This window comes from Musca domestica, unplaced genomic scaffold (assembly GCF_030504385.1).
Source record: "Musca domestica strain aabys unplaced genomic scaffold, Musca_domestica.polishedcontigs.V.1.1 24, whole genome shotgun sequence".
NCBI lineage: Eukaryota > Metazoa > Arthropoda > Insecta > Diptera > Muscidae > Musca > Musca domestica.
This window is the reverse complement of record NW_026712272.1, coordinates 8,908,098-8,927,230: the sequence shown is the minus strand read 5'-3', so window position 1 is coordinate 8,927,230 and position 19,133 is coordinate 8,908,098. Positions and strand designations below refer to the sequence as shown.

The following is a 19,133-nucleotide window of genomic DNA, read 5'->3' as shown; positions in this document are numbered from 1 at the left end:
CAATATTGGCCAACAGCTTCGGAACCTCCCCCATAAAGGGTCAACAGTTTGAATAATCATAACTCAAGGCTGAGGGTATACATCTGCAAAACCAAAAACCGACTATTACTATTTTACTCGTTTGTTAGAGGTTGCAATACCCATTACGAGCTTTAAATACAAAATTTGAAATAATTCCGCTAAAAAATATCGCAAAAAATCATCAAAATACCGAATATTGGGAGGTACCGTTATATGGGGGCTATATGAAAACTTGGACCTACATGGGCCATTTACGAACTTAACTTACCTTTTGGCAAAGTACACATGTGTGCCAGATTTTGGCCTTCTATTGAAATAAACAGACATGGCGAAATTGATTTAGAATTTTACTCTGATCAAGAATATATACTTTTTGGGTCTAACACGAATATTTCGAGGAGTTACAAACGGAATGACAAAGTTAATATAACCTCCATGACATGATGAGGTTATACAAATTGATGGTACCCCGGTATATTTGTATTATGTCATAGTTAAATATCGATTGAACGAACCCTAATTTGTTTATGAAGTTCTGATGGCAACACCATGTATTTCCTCCTATTCAGGGATTTTCTTGGCACACCTGGGCCTCTGAAATGGGAAATAGCTATTGAGAAATAGCTATTGGAGTTAGTTTTGCCAGGAAAAAATTAAAATTTTTTTTTTTTGAAATTGTTGTGGTAATTTCCAGATATACCTTTGACCACCCTTCCAACGCAGAAAAAACAATCGTAGAAATATCTGCTTCAAGAGTTACAAAACAAAAGTTGAAGTTTAACCTTAAATACCTCAGTACTATTTTATGAAAGGTAAATTAAAGGAACCTTTAAAATCTTACCTACCCATCAAAGAAAAAATCATGAAAATATTCCCAGCCGTTCAAAAGTTACAGCCTTTTTGGCAGGTTAACAATTCATTCAAAACACTGTTGCCGTCTTCGCCGCACTGCTTAGCTTTTGCTTGTTCTTCGTATTCCTCTTCTTCTCCACGCACTCAACACGGCATTTCTAATCAATGAGAATATTTTTCCAATGAGAAGCACTATTCTTCAACACGATAGTGTTGTTGTTGTTGCTATTTGCATGGTGATTGATGCATAACTGTTAATTGTTTACATTTTTTTTTCTAGATACTCTTTCTCTCAGCCTAGGCCCTAGGCATAAAGAAAAAAAATCAAACAATAACAATAGATAAAAGGAGAAATTCTCAAAGATAAATGGTGGCAATACCGTTAAGCTCTTACTCACAGATGCTTTCTCTCTATCCCTCTCTCCCTCTTTTCTAAACAAACCACTCATTGAATGAGAATGCCGTTTGTTTTATTTTTTATAAAAAAAAACAAATGAATAATTAAATTTCTAATCATTTCGTCTCCCCTTGCCTCTATGAGATAGCAGCAAAAACAATTATCCGACGTTGTTTTTGTTGTTGTTTCAGTGGTATTCCCCACAATAAAGATTAAAAAAATCACATTTTTTTCTACGGATAATAATTTGCTATTGTTTTTATTTTTTAAAAAATCTCTTGGTCTCCCCTGTTTCAGAGTGTAAGTGTGCCTCTCTTCTCTATGTCTGCTGATTCCAGAAAACCTATTGACATAAATTACTGTTGTATTGATATTTGGCAGAAGACGAAAAGCAACCAACCAACAACAATAACAAAAGCCCCTGAATTGGGTTAAGATTTTCATAAGCGGATACTCGATAGCCACCATCGATGGCCATTATAATAAAATTGGTTATTGCCACAGACAGACAGATTTGCATAACTACCAACATTTTTTTATTGTGTTTTGGTGTGCGGGCTTTTATACAAAAACAGCAACAACAACAAATGAAACAAGACACACACATACTCACACACACACAATCTCGTGGCTTTATAAACATTTGAAATTAATAAACAATTAATAATTCCACGATTTGTTTATATTGTTGTTGTTGTTTTTATTATAATTATTGGTGTGCAACAGGTGTGTGTCTGGGCAATAGTTTGTGAATGGGAGAGAGACAGAGAGAGGGAGAGAGCAAAAGAGAGGAAGAATAGTAAATGTAATCACATTTAATTGCCATGCCATGCACAGTGCACGGAGATACGTTTGATGATTTTGAAAGACCTGTGGGAAATAGAATAACAGCCAGAGCTCTTCCAGAAGTTTTAATCCCCGAGAAGATCGCCTAAAAGACTTCTATACCTACAAGGACTTCTAGAAGTCTGCCTTATGTTTTAAGGATTTTCATTGTGCAAATTAATTTTTTTCATTGCCATGTTGATAGTGTCGGGTGGATTTTCATACCCTCAGCCATGTGGCTAGAGGGTGTACATCATTTGGTACGGCCAAAATGTGCCCCAAAGAGTTAACGTCTTTAGGCCCTAGGTCTCTTTGGACAAAATCCATTTCAGGACATTTGAAGTTGATCTAGCTCTGTCCGTTCTTATATCTGCCTTTCTAACTCTCGAAGGGAGCATCCGATTTGATCGAAACTTGGTATATCGTAATATTATTAAGAAACTTAGAGTGATTTCGGGGATGGACTATTTCGGTCTACTGCTTCTGGTACCTTCTCCACAAAAGATCCGCAATTTTCACAGAAAATAACTTATCTTCAAAACAAGAAAGGTACTTCGGATTTTGTTTAAACTTTGTAAATCTTAATATTTTTATTAGTGCTAGGTGAGGTACGAAAATGGGAAATATTGGCCAACTCCTTCTAGTACCTCCCCCACAAAGGGTCAACATTTAGAATAATTATATCGCTTATAAAATGTGATTATAAGAGTCCGATTCTCTTCAAATTTCACACATCTCAATATTTTGAATAACTCTATATATGACATAAAGATGGGATAGATTGGACAACTTCTTCTGGTACCTCTCCCACAAAGCGGCGAAAATTTTGTATATCTATGAAGCTCATAAAACGCGAAATTTTTATCCGATTCCATTTAGACTTGGTACATCTTAATATTTATATCAACACAAGATATGTTATAAAGATGGTAGAGATGGGACCATTCCTTCTGGTACCTCGCCCACACAGGGGTCAAATTTTTGAATATCCATGAAGCTTATAAAACGTGAAATGAGCACCCAATCACTTTCAAACTCGGCACACCCCAACATTTCCACTAACACAAGAAATGATGAGGAGATGGAATATACCGGACCACTGATTCTGGTACCTCCCCCACAAACTGGTCAGAATTTCAAATAATTACAACTCTCACAAAATGCAAAATACGCTTCCGAATCTCTTCAAATTTCACACACCGCAATATTTTTATTAACATAAAATAGGGTATGAAGAAATAATAGAACGGACCACCCCTTCTGGTACCTCCCCCACAAAGGGGTCAAAATTTTGAATAACTATGAAGCTTTAAAAAACGCGAAATGACCACCTGATCACTTTGAAACTCGGCACATCTCAATATTTCTACTGCCACAAGATATGATGAGAAAATGGAATATACCGGACCACTGCTTCTGGTACCTCCCCCACAAAGGGGTCAAAATTTTGAATAAACCTACCTCGTATAAAATGCGAAGTAAACATCCAATCACTTTCAATTTTCACACATCCCGATAATTCCACGAACACAAGATCTGGTGTGAAAACGGCATATATCAGCCCACTCCTGCTGGTACCTCTCCCACAAAGGAGTCAAAATTTGGAAGAACTATGAAGCTCATAAAATGCGAAATAAGTACTCGATTCTCTTCAAATTTCACACAACGTAATATTTTTACCAACACAAGGTCTGTTGTGAAAATGGTAGACATCGACCCTCCTCTTCTGGTACCTCCCCCACAAAGGGCTCAAAATTTTGAATAATTATAACTCACATAAAATGTAAGATAAACATCCGATTCTCTTCAAATTTCGTACTTCTCAATATTTTTATCAACACAAGATCTGGTGTAAAGATGGTACATATTAGTCCACTTCTTCTGGTACCTACCCCACAACGGGTCAAAATTTTTGATTAAGCATAAGTCTTATAAAATGTGATAATAGGAGTTCGATTATCTTTAAATTTTGCACATCCTAATATTTTTACTAGCACAAGATCTATTGGGAAGATAGAATATATGAGACCCCTCCTTCTGGTACCTCCCCCACAAAGCGGTTAAAATCCTAAATAATTATAACTCTTGTAAAAGGTTATAATAATCATTCAATTGTCTCCAAATTTCGTACATCTTAAAATTTCTTGTAACATAAGACCTGTTGTGAAAATGGTAGATATCGACCCTCCCCTTCTGGTACCTCCCCCACATAAGGTGCAAAATTCTGAATAATTATAACAGTCATAAAATGCGAAGTAAGCTTCCGATTCTCTTCAAATTTCACATAACCCAATATTTCTACCAACAGAAGATCTGGTATGGAGATAGAATAGAACGGACCACTCCTTCTTGTACCTCCCCCACAAAGGGGTCAAAATTTTGAATAACCAGAACGCTCATAAAATGCGAAATAAGCATCCGATAATCTTCAAATTTTGCACATCTCCATATTTCTCTTAACACAAGAACTGAAGTGAAAATGATTGATATTGGACCACCCCTTCTGGTACCTCCCCCACAAAGGGGTCAAAATTATGAATAATTATAACTCTCTTAAAATGTGAAATAAGCATCCGATTATCTTCAAATTTAACACATGTCAATATTTTTATAGATATAAGTTCTGATACGAAGATAGAATATATCGGACCACTTCTTCGTGTACCTCCCCCACAAAGGGGTCAAAATTTTGAAAAACTAAAATGCTTATAAAATGCGAACTAAGCATCTAATTCTCTTCAAATGTCAAACATGCTAATATTTCTTCCAACACAAGATGCTGTATGAAAATGGTAGATATCGGCCCACTCCTTCTGGTACCTCGCCCACAAAGGAGTAAAAATTTTGAATAATTACAATTCTTATAAAATGTGATAATAATCATCCGATTATCTTCAAATTTAACACATCGCAATATTTTCATGAACAAAATAATTGATGTGAAGATGAGATATATCAGACGACTCCTTCTGGTACCTCCCCCACAAAGGGATCAGAATTTTGAATTTTTATAACTCTCATAAAAGGCGAAATAAGCATTTGATTCTCTTGAAATTTCACAAATCCCAATATTTCTACTAATAAAAGAGATGCTGTGAATATGGAATATATCGGTTCTTTCCTTCTGGTACCTCCCCCACAAAGGGGTCAACATTTTGGATAACCATAAACCTTTTTAAATGGAAAATAAGCTCAAATTCTTTTCTGAAATACCTTCTAAAAATATGCGAGGTATTCTTGAGGTCTTCCACACACAAAATATCTTCTCGAAGCTTCCTATAGAAAGAACACATATTTTTACCTTCGTGTCCTTCGTTCACATAATGGCCTTCTCTGATTGCAAAGCCACTGACCTTTGACTTGTTAGGATTTACATACATATGTATGTGTGCATGTGTTGGCATTTCCAATTGCTTGTTGATGACATTTTGCAATCATAACCAAGATCTACAATAACAACAACTACTACAACAACATAAAATCTTGTAATGCTCTATATAAAATGTGTGCAATATAGAGACTAGATACACACACATATACATACACATTTACATACATATGTATATGTGTATGTACTTGGTCTGGGTCTGGGCATTTGATATCCATATTTGTCATTAGTCAAGCGTATCTATCTATCATGGAATGAATGAATGAATGAATGGCTGGCTGCCTGGTTGGGTGGCTGACGGTCGGTCTGTCGCTCGGTCGATTCGACTGGGGATACCATGTGAATGCATATCCGTTTGTTTGTACATTTCCAGGCATCCATTCATGGACATTTACGACACAGAATTGCCCAAGCGACACAGTTGGCTGTCCGTCTGTCCGCCTGTCTGACAAGGGAGGAGGCTTTTTTTCTGTTCCATATGTAGGAAAATATCTATGAATTTCCCCGTGCACCAATAAATGTTAGAAAGAGAGAGAGAGAGAGAGAGAGAGAGGGAAAATCACCTACCCCTTTGTCGAGCGGAGCAAAATCTATCAAATAATTCTTTCTTTTGTTAAAGTTCATTTAAGCTGCTCCCTGGTTTCATTATAAGCTGCCATATATGGCGACAGCATATGGTGCACCCCCACACATACTCCCCTCGCTCCCCCATGCCATCGAACATTCCATTCATGTGTAGAAACGACCATATCTATGTTATGAGCTTCGATGCTTTGCTTGTCGCCCCTCAACTGGATATTTTCCAGTCTCGTCATTATTTTGTCATCGCAGTGCTCACAAAAAATAGATACAAATTGAATCCATACAAAAAATAAAAAAATATGATCTATGGAATGGCATTTGCTGGGCTATGGTCGTTAGTGATGTAGTAATCGGTCGATGTGAAGTGAGTATCGATTACTTTAATGGAATAAGGGGAAATTCATTGAATTGAAATTATTGTAGGGAAATATATAGTTCGTAGCCGTAAGGATCAAATGTCATGCTAAGTCAAGTAACCGAATAACCGATTAATTATTTTTAAATTTCATTACAAAATTTTAATAGATATTTACATACCCAAGGTAAATTTGGGAGAATTTTTTTCTCTACGAAATCGTTGATATATGACTTTTAAACCTAAATATATATAAATATATATTTCGTATTCGGAACGATCAAAGGTTATGTGAAGTTAAGTAACCGAATAACCGAGTAACTTCTTTGTGGTAAGAAATTTCTAAATTTCATTTCAAAATTTTAATAGAAAAATTTCTATAAGGAAATAGTTACTCTCGAGATGAGTTAGTCACGCCAAATTAAGTAACCGAATAACCATAAGGGATAATTAGGTATCCAAGGTAAATTTGGGACAATTTTTCTCCACGAAATTATCGATTAAATAATTTTTTAATTTCATTAATTAATTTTTAAATATCATTATAAAGAGAGATATTAGGTATCCAAGGTAAATTTGGGAGAATTTTTTCTTTACGAAATCGTTGATATATGATTTTTAAACCTAAATTTTTCTGGGTACTTGGATATTCGGTTACAAGATTATTCGGTTACTTGACTCTGCATCACATTTCGATTACATTTGTGGGGTAAGGGAAAAATTTTGGAATTGATATAATTACTTTAAGGAAATATATAGTTCGTATTGGGAATGTTTAAAGGTTATGTAAAGTTAAATAACCGAATAACCGAGTAGCTTCTAAGTGGTATGAAGGAATTAATTTCTAAATTTCATTTCAAAATTGTAATAGCAAAGTTTCTATAAGAAAATAGTTACTCTCGAGATGAGTTAAGGCCACGCGAAGTTAAGCAACCGAATAACCAATAGGGATATTTAGGTACCCAAGGAAAATTTGGGAGAATTTTTTTTCTCTACGAAATCGTTGATATATGATTTTCAAACCTAAATTTTTCTGGGTACTTGGATATTAGGTTACATGATTATTCAGTTACTTGACGCTACATCACATTTCGATTACATTTGATGAGTAAGGGCCGATTTTTGGAATTTAAATAATTACTATAAGGAAATATATAGTTCGTATTCCGAATTAGCGAAGGTCATGTTAAATCAAGTAACTGAATAATCAATTAAAAAAATTTTCAATTTCATTAATTAATTTCCTCATTTCATTACAGAATTTTAATAAAAAATTTCTATGAGGAAATATTTATTCTCGAGATGAATAAAAGCCACGTGGTGTTAAGTAACCGAATAACCATTAAGAATATTTAGGTATCCAAGGTAAATTTGGGAGAATTTTTTTTCTCTACGAAATCGTTGATATATGATTCTCAAACCTAAATTTTTCTGGGTACTTGGATATTTGGTTGCATAATTATTCGGTTACTTGAATTTGTATCACATTTCCTCACCCAAATAGAAGCTATTTCTCATTAGAAATTAATTCCATTTGTAGGGTAAGAGTGCCTAAGTTCGGCATGTCCCAGTAGTCGGCACTTTTTATTTTTAAGCCCAAATAAATGAAACTATTATAACTAAATATATTTTGTTTACTTCAAATATATTGTCAGCTATCTTTGTGTACAATTTCGCTAAGAAAAGATGATTTATTCTAATAAAAATTAAAATTTATGTCTGTGAAGGTCCTCAACAATCCATATTCTTAAGAAAAGTACAATAAAGACGTCGAATCAGTTTAACTAAACAAAAATATTATATTTTAATGAATTAATTTATTATTATTATTCACTACTCTTACAAAAAAATTGGTATGCCGACTGTTGGAACATGCCATACCGACAATTAGCAAGTGGTGCCGACTACTGGCACAAAAGCATTGTTTTAATAAAACTACAAATTTATGAAATTTAATAAAAAGTTATTAAAACCTTATTTATTATTGCAAAAACTATACAAAATTTCGAATCTGAATAAATTAACTATGTAATAATTAAAATGTTCCACTCAGAATGGTGAGCGATTAAAAATGCGAAAATCCTAAAAGTGCCGACTACTGGTACACTTACCCTATGAGATTATTTTTTATATTTTGTGGTGGGGGGGAGGTACCAGCAGGGGTGGTCCGATATATTCCATATTTACACCAGATCTTGAATTCTTAGAAATATTGAGATGTACGAAATTCGAATACATTCGGACATTGTTTTTCACCTTTTTTAAGACCTATATTTATTCAAAAGTACCCGAAGTAGTGGATCGATATGTACCATCTTCACACCGGAGCTTGTGTTGATAGAAATATTGATATGTACCAGGTTTGAAAGTATTCAGATGCTTACTTCGCATTTTATGTGAGTTATAATTATTCAAAATGTTGACTCTATTGTGGGGGAGGTACCAGAAGGTGTGGATCGATATATTCCATCTTCACTGTAGATTTAGTGTTGATAGAAATATTGAGGTGTTCCAAGTCCGAATGGAATTGCATGTTAATTGCGCGTATTATGAGCTTCATGGTTATTCAAAATTTTGACCCTTTGTGGGGGAGGTACCAGAAGGAGTGGACTGATATGTACCATCTTCCCACCAGAGCTTGTGTTGCTAGAAATATTGGGATGTGTAGAGTTGAAGGACAATCGGTTTCTTATCATAGATTTTATAAGAGTTATAATTATTCAAAAATTTGATCTTTTGTGTGGGAGGTACTTGATGGAGTGGATCGATATTATCCATTTTCTTATCCGACCTAGCTCTTAAAAAAACCATAGGATTTGTAAAATTTGAACAAAATTGGATGACGCTTTCTTGTTTTACAAGGTAAATAATTTCTGAAAAGAAACGTATCTTTTGTGGGGGATGTAGCAGAAGGAGTGGACCAATATTGCCCATCTCCGAGCCCGATTAAAGTTAGACAATAATATTACGATGTACCAAATTTGGACCAAATCGGATAATCCCTTTGAGAGTAATTGTACGCACCAGGCAGGCAGACAGACGGACGGATACCCTTTAATCGACTCCAAATGTTCTGAAACGGATTTGGTCCAAAGAGACCTAGGATCTAAAAACCATTATTTCGTTGAGGTACATTTGGGTCGTATCAGATAATATATATAACATCTGTAGCCTTGTGTCTACTTAAAAATTGTTCGGTTATTCGGTTACTTGACACTTGACATGGCTTTTCCTCATCCCAATGGAAGGCATGACCCTTTGAGAAATTATTTCTAATAAAATTTTCTATGTCATTAGAAGTCGGCGTAAATTTCAGATTTTGGTTTTTCTCTAATTCTCATCAATCGGAAAGTAATCGAGTAAAGGTTGCCAGTCATATTGTGTTTGTAGGAAATAATCGAAAAACATCTGTTGTTCTCAATACAAGAAATGACATCTGTTGCTCTCGTTACTGCCGTCGTCAGCAGAATAGGAGAAATTGTAAACATTCGAAAGCAATGAATTTTAAAACGCTTCATCGATAATTTTTTGGTGGTTTGTTACAGCGACAATGTTTAGCTGACCCCTTCTTAAGACGAAACGACTTGCCCGCTATCTGAAGGCGGAAGGCGACTCAAGTTGTCTTTTGTAGATGGAGATCATTTAGAAGAATAATAGTAATCTTTTTGTAAGAGACCCTCGAACATTACGGCATGTCATTATAAATGTTCCCTAAAAAGTCTTATAATAGGTCCACCAAAGTTCATAGAAGACCTTTCATATGGACATTAGATTCCTTGAACGTTATCGGCACCAAAAAATGTAGGCTTTTCCCGTATGCAAGATCTCCAAAGGAACAGTCAAAGAGGCCGACAAAACAAACCTGGGTTCCAGGTTTTTCATCTGGCATGTTTTGTACATTTAACATGGAAAACTAAGTTTCTGGCTCGTTTACCCTGCTCACCCACCCAAACTGCTTACGAAATGCATTTCTTGGACCTACAGCTGGTCCTCCATTGAAAAAAAACTCTCTTCAAATTTTTCATCGCTAGATGACCTTTTTACAGAACTTTTGGCGACAGAAAACATTCAGATTAGAGGCTCTTGACAGGCCCTCCTTAGGAGTACTGTAAGAAATCCGACATGCTTCTACGCAACTCGTCGTTCAAATTAAAAACTTCTTCAATAGCATAAGAACCTTCGAGAGTAGTTTTGGAAATTAAAGACTTCTAGGAAGTATTTCTTAGTTAGAACCACGCTGAGAGGTCCTTCAAGAGATCTTCTAAGGCTAGAACACCTGCAAAAGCACCTCGTCCTTGTTTAGAGCATCTGTTTCCCAAAGATCTCCTAAAATATATCAAATAAGAGGTCATCTAGAGATTGATAACTGCGAAGTGGTTTTCTGGGGTTAGAAGACTGCCAATGGCCTTCAAGAGATCTTTCATGGATAGTCTGAGGATAAGTCTTCTATACCTTGATGTAATCTGAAAGACTTTCCAAAAATGGAATATCTCTAACAGTTCTTACTTCAGTACCTAGATCCTCCACAGCTACAAGGTCCACGGAAGATCGAAACCACCCACAGCTTCCCCAGGGTTTGAAGATCTCTAATAACTCTTATATAGCCCTGAAGGTGTCTTCCCTCGCTAGAAGACCCTCAAAAAGATTTCAGAAGATAGAAACTTTCAAAAGGTCTTTTAAAAGTTTCAAACCTTTTATAGTCATAGGACAATAACGAGATTTTCAAGATATTAGGCGACTCTAAAAGGTTTTCCACACCTAGAAGACATCAACAAAATCTATAATAAAACCTAGACGATTGACGGTATAAACAGGATTTTCGTGTTTAGAAAAATCTCAAATAAATCGTCTAGGGATAAAAGAAAGGATCTTCTACATTCTGAGTACCATCCTATTGATGCTAGATGCTTTTCAATAGAACTTTTGCAGCTAAAAGACCGTTAACAGATGTTTTAAGCTTTAATAGTGTCAAGAGGACTTGTAGAAGCAGTAGACCTCCAATTCGTATTTCATAACTCAAAGCGTGTTCGAATTTTAAAAGACCTCCAAAAGGTCTTCTACGGATGTCTTCCTGAAATTGAAGACCCTTAGCGGAACTCGTATAGCTATAATACCTCTGAATGGTATAAAATGGATATAAAAGATTTCCAACAGGTATTCTCCTACTTGAAGACCTCAATAAGTGGTACCCGTCATGAAGACTTCTGCAATAGATTGAAGTTTTTTAACCAATCATTCATACTTTAAGCCGATACCTTCGACAACTAGAATATACAAAAAATGTGTTTTAAAAATATAACAACTCTAGCCACAATGGGTTTTCCATACTTAGAAGACCCATCACAGGTCATATATAAAGGGATAACCTTCAACGCGTTTTCTGAAGTAGGAACACCGTAGAGTTCTTCCAGAAAGTGAAGCCTGAAATAACTAAGAGATCTTCTAGACAGAGATATAACCAAGTTGTCTTTGGATGTAATCCATTTTAGATCATTTGGAGTCATGTCGTCGGTCCCTCCGTCTTTCTGGCCGGCTGGCTAGTACGCTCGATAAATCTCCAATTGTCGATGAAGACAAGGAAAACTTTTTGAGGGATTACCCACACATGGTATTGGTACCGAATGTTCTTCTATAGAAAATGCATTTGGGGGACTTCAAAACCCGATCGGCTTAGAAGTTAAAATACCTACAAGACTTTCTACAGCAAAAGTCTTTTGAACACAGGCGAACAAATATAGCAACCCAAACTTTACCCAAAGTTTACGACAATAATATTGTTCATTGTTCGAAAACTAGGATACCTGGGGATAGTGTAATACCACCAGGTCTTCCTAGGAGCTTCCTAAATATTAAAAGTCCATATTAAAAATCAATTTCCGATATAGAGAGACCCGCTGTGCGAAAACTGGGATATCTGCGTAGATTTTCATAAATCCCCTCAAAAAGTCGAAAAGTGCCCATGTGGTACAAATTTGGCAACTGTCAAAACAAAAAAAAAAAAACTAAAACCCGTTAAAAATTCTGTTAAAATATTAAAAATACCGAATGTAGCCGTATATTAGGGTCTATACGACGACGTGGACCTGCATAGGCAAATTTTGTCATAAGCTATATTCAAATGCGAAACTAGAAAAAAATTGTTTATAATGTAGCTAAAGTAATCAAAATACCGAATATAGGGAGGTACCATGGGGGTTATAAAACGTGAACCTGCACAGACAATTTTCCGGTAAATAATGCCGCTAAAATCATCAAAATACCGAATATTGGGGGGTACCGTTATATGGAGGCTATTCGAAGACGTGAATTTGCACAGACAATTTTTTGTCATAGGCTGTAGCATCCATTACGAACTTCAAATGCGAAATTTGAAAAAATTCCGGTAAATAATGTCTCCAAAATCATCAAAATACCGAATATCGGGAGGTACCGTTTTATGAGGGCTATACGAAGATGTGGACCTACATGGCTTATTTTCTGTCTTAGGCTGTAGTATCTATTACGAACTTCAAATACCAAATTTGAAACAATTCCGGTAAATAATGTAGCAAAAATCATCAAAATACAGAATATCGGGGGGTACCGTTATATGGGGACGTTTTCTATCATAGGCTGCAGTATCCATTACGAACTTAAAATGCCAATTTTGAAACAATTCTGGTAAATAATGTCGCTAAATTCATCAAAATACCGCATATCGAGAGGTACAGTTATATGGGGGCTATACGAAGACGTGGGCCTACATGGCTCCTTTTCAATACCAATAGTCCTGCCGACATAATACACATTTGAAAACTGTGAAAAAATTAGAGTAGATACCGAAAAAACTAACCAATAATTCTAAAAGAGCATAAAGAAATATCTTAGAAATCCTTATACCTCGAAAATTCAAAAATAGCATATGGAACACTTAAGCAAGACACGGGATATCGGCCAAAAGATATCTCACTGAGAAAGTTCAACTTTACACATCAGAAATACTACTTACCTTTTTCACAGTAAATCAGCTGAGATTCTCTTCAGGGAACCAACAACATTTTCTTTTGGCAATTTCATTAGTCTCTCAATTAAATTTTCGATGAGCTCACGTACACGCACACACATTTAAATATTAATTTTGATTCCCTCACAGTCACACACAGTCCTTGGAAATTATTATTTTCCCCGAAATATTAACTGAATATTCTCCAGAAATTAATTCATATTTTTTTATTGCAAGTAATTGTTGTTATTTTCCATAGACACACACACACATTTACAGCAAACCTCCTCGAATTCGTACTCGTGTATCGCGCAGGGATCAGCCCCACATCAACTGACTGGCTGAATGACTGACTATCGTGACATTTTGAATGGAAAACGATGTCCATCGATGCATGGATAGATGGAGGGATGTATGAATGTTGGTCGGTCGATTGGTGGTTCGGTTGGCGACGAGTGTCCCTGATTGTTTGCAATATTTCGCTGTTCGCTTTGCTGCTGCTGCTACAGCTACTGCGACAATTGTCGTCGTTACAGCAATGCCAAAAGGCAACATTTCCTTTGGGGTCGTGCAAAGACACCAATACTTGTGTAAAGAAATGGCGAGAGAGAGAGAGAGTAACTCTCGCTCTTTCTCTATGTAATTTTACGTGTATTTGCACGACCCCAAAAGGTGGCACATTCGGTACGGTTTGGTGTACGTGCATTGCGGGAGATTACAACCCAACGTCGTGTCAGCTGGGTGACAACAACATTAGTTGTTGTTGTGCTGAGAAAAGGGAAATATAAAATCGTGTGTTCTCAATAAATAATGAAGCTCTCGCGAAAGCTTAAATAAACGGCAAATCAAAGGGAGTCTCCTCAGTGCACTGGGAATGGGAGGAGAGACTGCCACCCAAAAAACTGGGAGAATATCTGGGAAGAGAATCAATTCATTGCTAAATAATGCATTGTTGGTTTTGCAGGAGCTCTTTGATTTTGTGATGTAAAATAAGAGAGCAACATTGACATTTTAGGTTGCTTAACAGGCTGACATGTAATTATTGGGAGTAAGTGATAAAGAGAGTCCGCCATATGTTTCTCGTACATTAGGGTGGGAAATAAGTAAATGCGACATATTTTTGAATGCGAAAGCGATTTATTAAATTATTGGCACAATTTTATAAAAAAAACAGTAAAGAAAGTCTTAAATTCGGGCGGGGCTGACTTTATGATACTCTACAAAGTTTTTATGGGAGAAATCAATCATACAGGCTATGATTATAATTGTAATTTAAAGTTGAAAGGACTAAATATGCCGAAGTATTTGTATCTTTTAAATTCGGACTTGTATTGCCCATTTGGTGCACAATTAATTTGAAATCGGATAAAGATATATATGGGAGCTATATCCAAATCGGAACCGATCTCGATAAAATTTGGCAAAGATATTTCTGAGCTGTATTTGATATATTTCCCCAAATATTGTTGTTACAGAGTGCATATTACGGCTGTTGGTAACAAATATAACAAATCGGATGAACAGTATATATGGAAGCTATAGCTATATCTGGACCGATCTTCACCAAATTTGGCATACTAGCTTTTAGGCTCAATTCGGTCATAAGTGCCAAATTCCATCACATTTGGGCAAATATTAGACGTTTGGTGCACAATAAAAGGTAAATCGGACGAAGTTATATATGGGACCTATATCCAAATCTGAACCGATCTCGATAAAATTTAGCAAAAGTATTTCTGAGCTGTATTTGATATATTTCCCCAAATATTGTTGTTACAGAGTGCATATTACGGCTGCGGAGGACTAAAATCATAAATCGGATGAACAATATATATATGGGAGCTATAGCTATATCTGAACCGATTTCGATCAAATTTGCCATACTTATTTTCAGGCCTAATTGGGTTGTATGTGCAAAATTCCATACAATTCGGGCTGATATTACACGTTTGGTGCACAATAAAACGCAAATCGGACGAAGATATATATGGGACCTATATCTAAATTTTTATCGATTAGCTCCAATTTCAATAGGGTTCGTCTTTGGGCCAAACAAATGTTGTTTGGAAAATTTCATCTCAATCGGATAATAAAAGCGACCTGCATTTTGTTCCCAAGAATACATGGACGGACGGACGGACTGACATGCATAAATCAACTCAGAAAGTGATTCTATGGAGATCTTCAAAAGTAACTATGGGTCTATCTCGCTTCCTTTTGCTGTTACAAACAAATGCACAAAGACATAATACCCTGACCACCTTGTGGTGTAGGGTATAAATAGTTTCCCGGAATCAAGGTAAATAAATACATACCTCTGGAAAAAAATCGAAAAAAGAGAGGGTAAAATATCTAACTCTGGAAAAAATTTTCGAAAAATTGACAAGTTTTACCAACCTAAAGTTGTTAATTTCCATTACAAGCAAATGGTGGGATTTTAATAAATATTTTTTCAAAAACGGGAAAATATATTTTGGATTAAAAACTGGAATTTTTGGAACGTTCCTTTAAGATTTAAAGCGTTTTTTTAATTTTTTGGTTTCAATAAGTCTAAAAATACAGAGCTTTTAAAATGCTGATACTTTTTGAAGAATTTGCCTCAAATGTTTGGGTAACGAAAAAAAAAAATACATTAAAAATATGGATTGTGTCAACAAATTTCCTTGGCCTCGAAGGAGGATTAAGATTAAGAGGAGAATTTATACTACTTAAAAAAACATGGATGGTATAAATATTTTATACGGGAAAGCTTGAACTGTGGATTCTTAAAGATTATATATTCCACCAAAAAAAAAAAAAAAAAAAAAGACTTAAAGCGATGACCTACAGAAAAGTATCGATCGCATGGATTATTGAACAATTTTTATCGTCTGCAAAAAGGTCCTTCATGCCTCAAAAAACAGGTTTTTCTACAGAAATTGTGCCAAAAATTTGCCACTTAAGTGGACGGCCTTCAAAACTTGAAATGATTTTAGCCCCAATATGACCTCGCAACATATATTTTGTAGCGAATTTTTATTGACCCCAAAAAATCTGAAGCCTTAGACTTTTTAAAAAATTTGGTAAAAAGAAAAAATGGGGACGTGGATTTTTTTAAGAATTTCCTCGAATTTCTTTAAAAAAATCGCGTTTTATGATACGTTACAGTTATTCGGGCTTAATCAAAAATTTTTATGAAATCCACATTTTGAGGTTATGATGGCGCCAAATTCTTCAAAAAAAAAAAAAAAAACACTGACGTTTAGACTCGAAAAATCTCAAAACATGGATTTGAATTTTGTTTAGATTTTTATACCACCAGGCATATGCCTTTTTATAAATACGTTTTCTGGTGTGAAAAATGGAATATATCGATCAGTTCCCTGTACCTCCCCTACAAAGGGTCAAAATTTTGAATAACCATGAAGCTCATAAAACGTGAAAATAAAATCCTATTTCATTCAGACATGGTACTTCTCAATATTTCCACTATTTCTTCTGGTACCTCCCACACACAGGGTTCCAGATTTTTAAAAATCATCAAAATACCAGATTTTTCGTTATTTTGATGATTTTAGCGACATTGTTCACCGGAATTGTTTCAAATTACGAATTTAGAGTTCGTAATGGGAACTACAGTCTGTGACAGAAAATTGTCTATGCAGGTCCAGGTCTTCGTATAGGCCCCATATATCAGTATCTCCCTATATTCGGTATTTTGACGATTTTAGGTACAACACCCACCGAAATTGTTTGAGATGTGGTATTTAGAGTTCGTAATGGGATATACAGTCTGTGACAGAAAATTGTCTATGCAGGACCAGGTCTTCGCACAGCTCCGATATAACGGTACCTCCCTATATACGGTATTTTGATGATTTTAGCTACATTATTAACCGTTTATTTCAAGTTTCGAATTTGAATATGGCAATGGCTTATGACAAACAATGCCTATGTAGGTCTACGTCGTATAGACCCCAATATAACGGCTTTATTCTGTATTTTTAAAAATATTAACAGAATTTTTTAAGGATTTTATTTTTGGAAATTTTTCAAATTCGTTCCAAATGGTGGAGGGTATTCAAAGTTTGGCCCGGCCGAAATTACTGCTTTTTAACTTGTTATAGAATTCGTATTGGTTCCAAAAACCTTCTTTTATTATTAAGGATTTTTCAAAAAAAAAAAAAAAAAAAAAAAAAAAAACGGATTTTTCAAAACAAAAGAGAGATTTTTGCCAACAAAATTCCTAAAATCTGGTATTTTGAAAAAATTCTAGTTCTAAAATGCTTATTAGTTATTTTTTGTTTTAATTTTTTTGAAGAATGTTGCTCCCCGTATGGATTTTTTAAGAAAGTGTATTGGCCCTCAAGTTATAATTTTTTATTGACCAAAACGGGGGGCCAATTCTTGGATTTTTCACAAAAATAATCTTTATTTTTTATAGAATACGAATTGCTTCCAAAAACCGCCTTTTATTTTGAGTTTTTATTGCTCCCAAAACTGTGGGGCCACAAAAAACTAAAGATATGTTTTTTTTTTGGAATTTTCTGACCTTCAAATACGGATTTAAATAAAAAATAAATAAAAAACTAAAAAAAATGTATCCACAAATCTGCATTTTTTGAAAAGAAAAATGTTAGTTCCATAATGCTTATTCGTGAATTGTTGCATACTTCTTGAAAATACCCTTTATGGATTTTTCAAGGAAGAGTATTGGCCCTCAAGTATATTGGCCCACAGGTCTTGGATTTAATACAAAAAAATGAATTATTCTCATCATGGCTTTAAAATGGGATTTTTTTAACATTTAATTAGTTTTTACATTTATTCACCCATTACATCCACCCTAATATACACTATTATATTTCCTTACTTTTATGGGGAATCGGTGTATTGGTTAAACTGCCGCCAATCTTCTTGTTGATAATTTATGAGCTACAGCAAAGGTTCTCTTGGCATGAACACATTTCAAGGAGAGGATTCAGTTTCGCTCTCTCTCTTAATTTATTTTCACATTTGACACTTGAACAATATTTTTTTTTGGTTTTAACACTTTGTTTCAATTTTTTGCAACTTTTTTCTCTCGACACGCATTTAAAGGTTTTGTGAACCAAGAGGTACGAAATCTATTTCCTTTGGCCTTTCCGAAAAAAATAATTAAAATTCGATATTTGGACTTTCAGAGAAAACGAAAAATAATTTTAAATTCTTTGTCAAACATTAGGGTGGTTAGTGAATATTTTTTTTTTAATTTTTCCTAATATGTTTGTTTTATTTTCACTTGGGAGGATAAATTTCACATTTTTATTTCCCTTCTTATCCATCAGAACACAACACGATATGGCGCGATACGACGACACGACAAACGAATTCGCCACCTCTAATACGACGACGATGACCGTTTATTAGCACCGAACATGATCTGGATGTGCTGCCTGCCCGTCTGTTGTTGCGAATACCAGTGCATCGATGTTTAATGGAGGGCTGGGCTGGTTGGTGGTTTGATTGCTTTGCTTGCTGGCTGGTCGAATGACTGGATGGATGCATCGACAAAAAGAAATGCAAAGCAAATCCGCAAGACGAAAACAGAACAGCGAAGAGAAAGACGATAATACGCGAGGGAATAAATGATGGGCAAAAAAAAAAAAAAAATCGGCGACAGCAAGAGAAGCAAACATTGAGGGCTGATTGGCAAAACAAAAAACAATAATTACAATAACTAACAATAACAAATCCGCAAAAGAGGTGTCAA

The 19,133-nt window shown here is 35.2% G+C and overlaps 1 protein-coding gene across 2 annotated transcripts in view; it reads right to left on the bottom strand.

The window, feature by feature from the left end:
• LOC101896020 (protein tramtrack, beta isoform) overlaps positions 1–18,886 on the bottom strand; it is an 84,245-nt gene extending 65,359 nt beyond the window's left edge. The window contains exon 1 of one of the 2 annotated variants that reach the window (XM_059123229.1): positions 18,255–18,886. The gene's annotated coding sequence lies outside the window, so the exon portion shown is untranslated. Of the gene's footprint in view, positions 1–13,408; positions 13,984–18,254 lie in introns of those variants that run through there. The other variant, XM_059123230.1, reaches the window with a different exon arrangement.
• Positions 18,887–19,133: the final 247 nt, after the last annotated feature.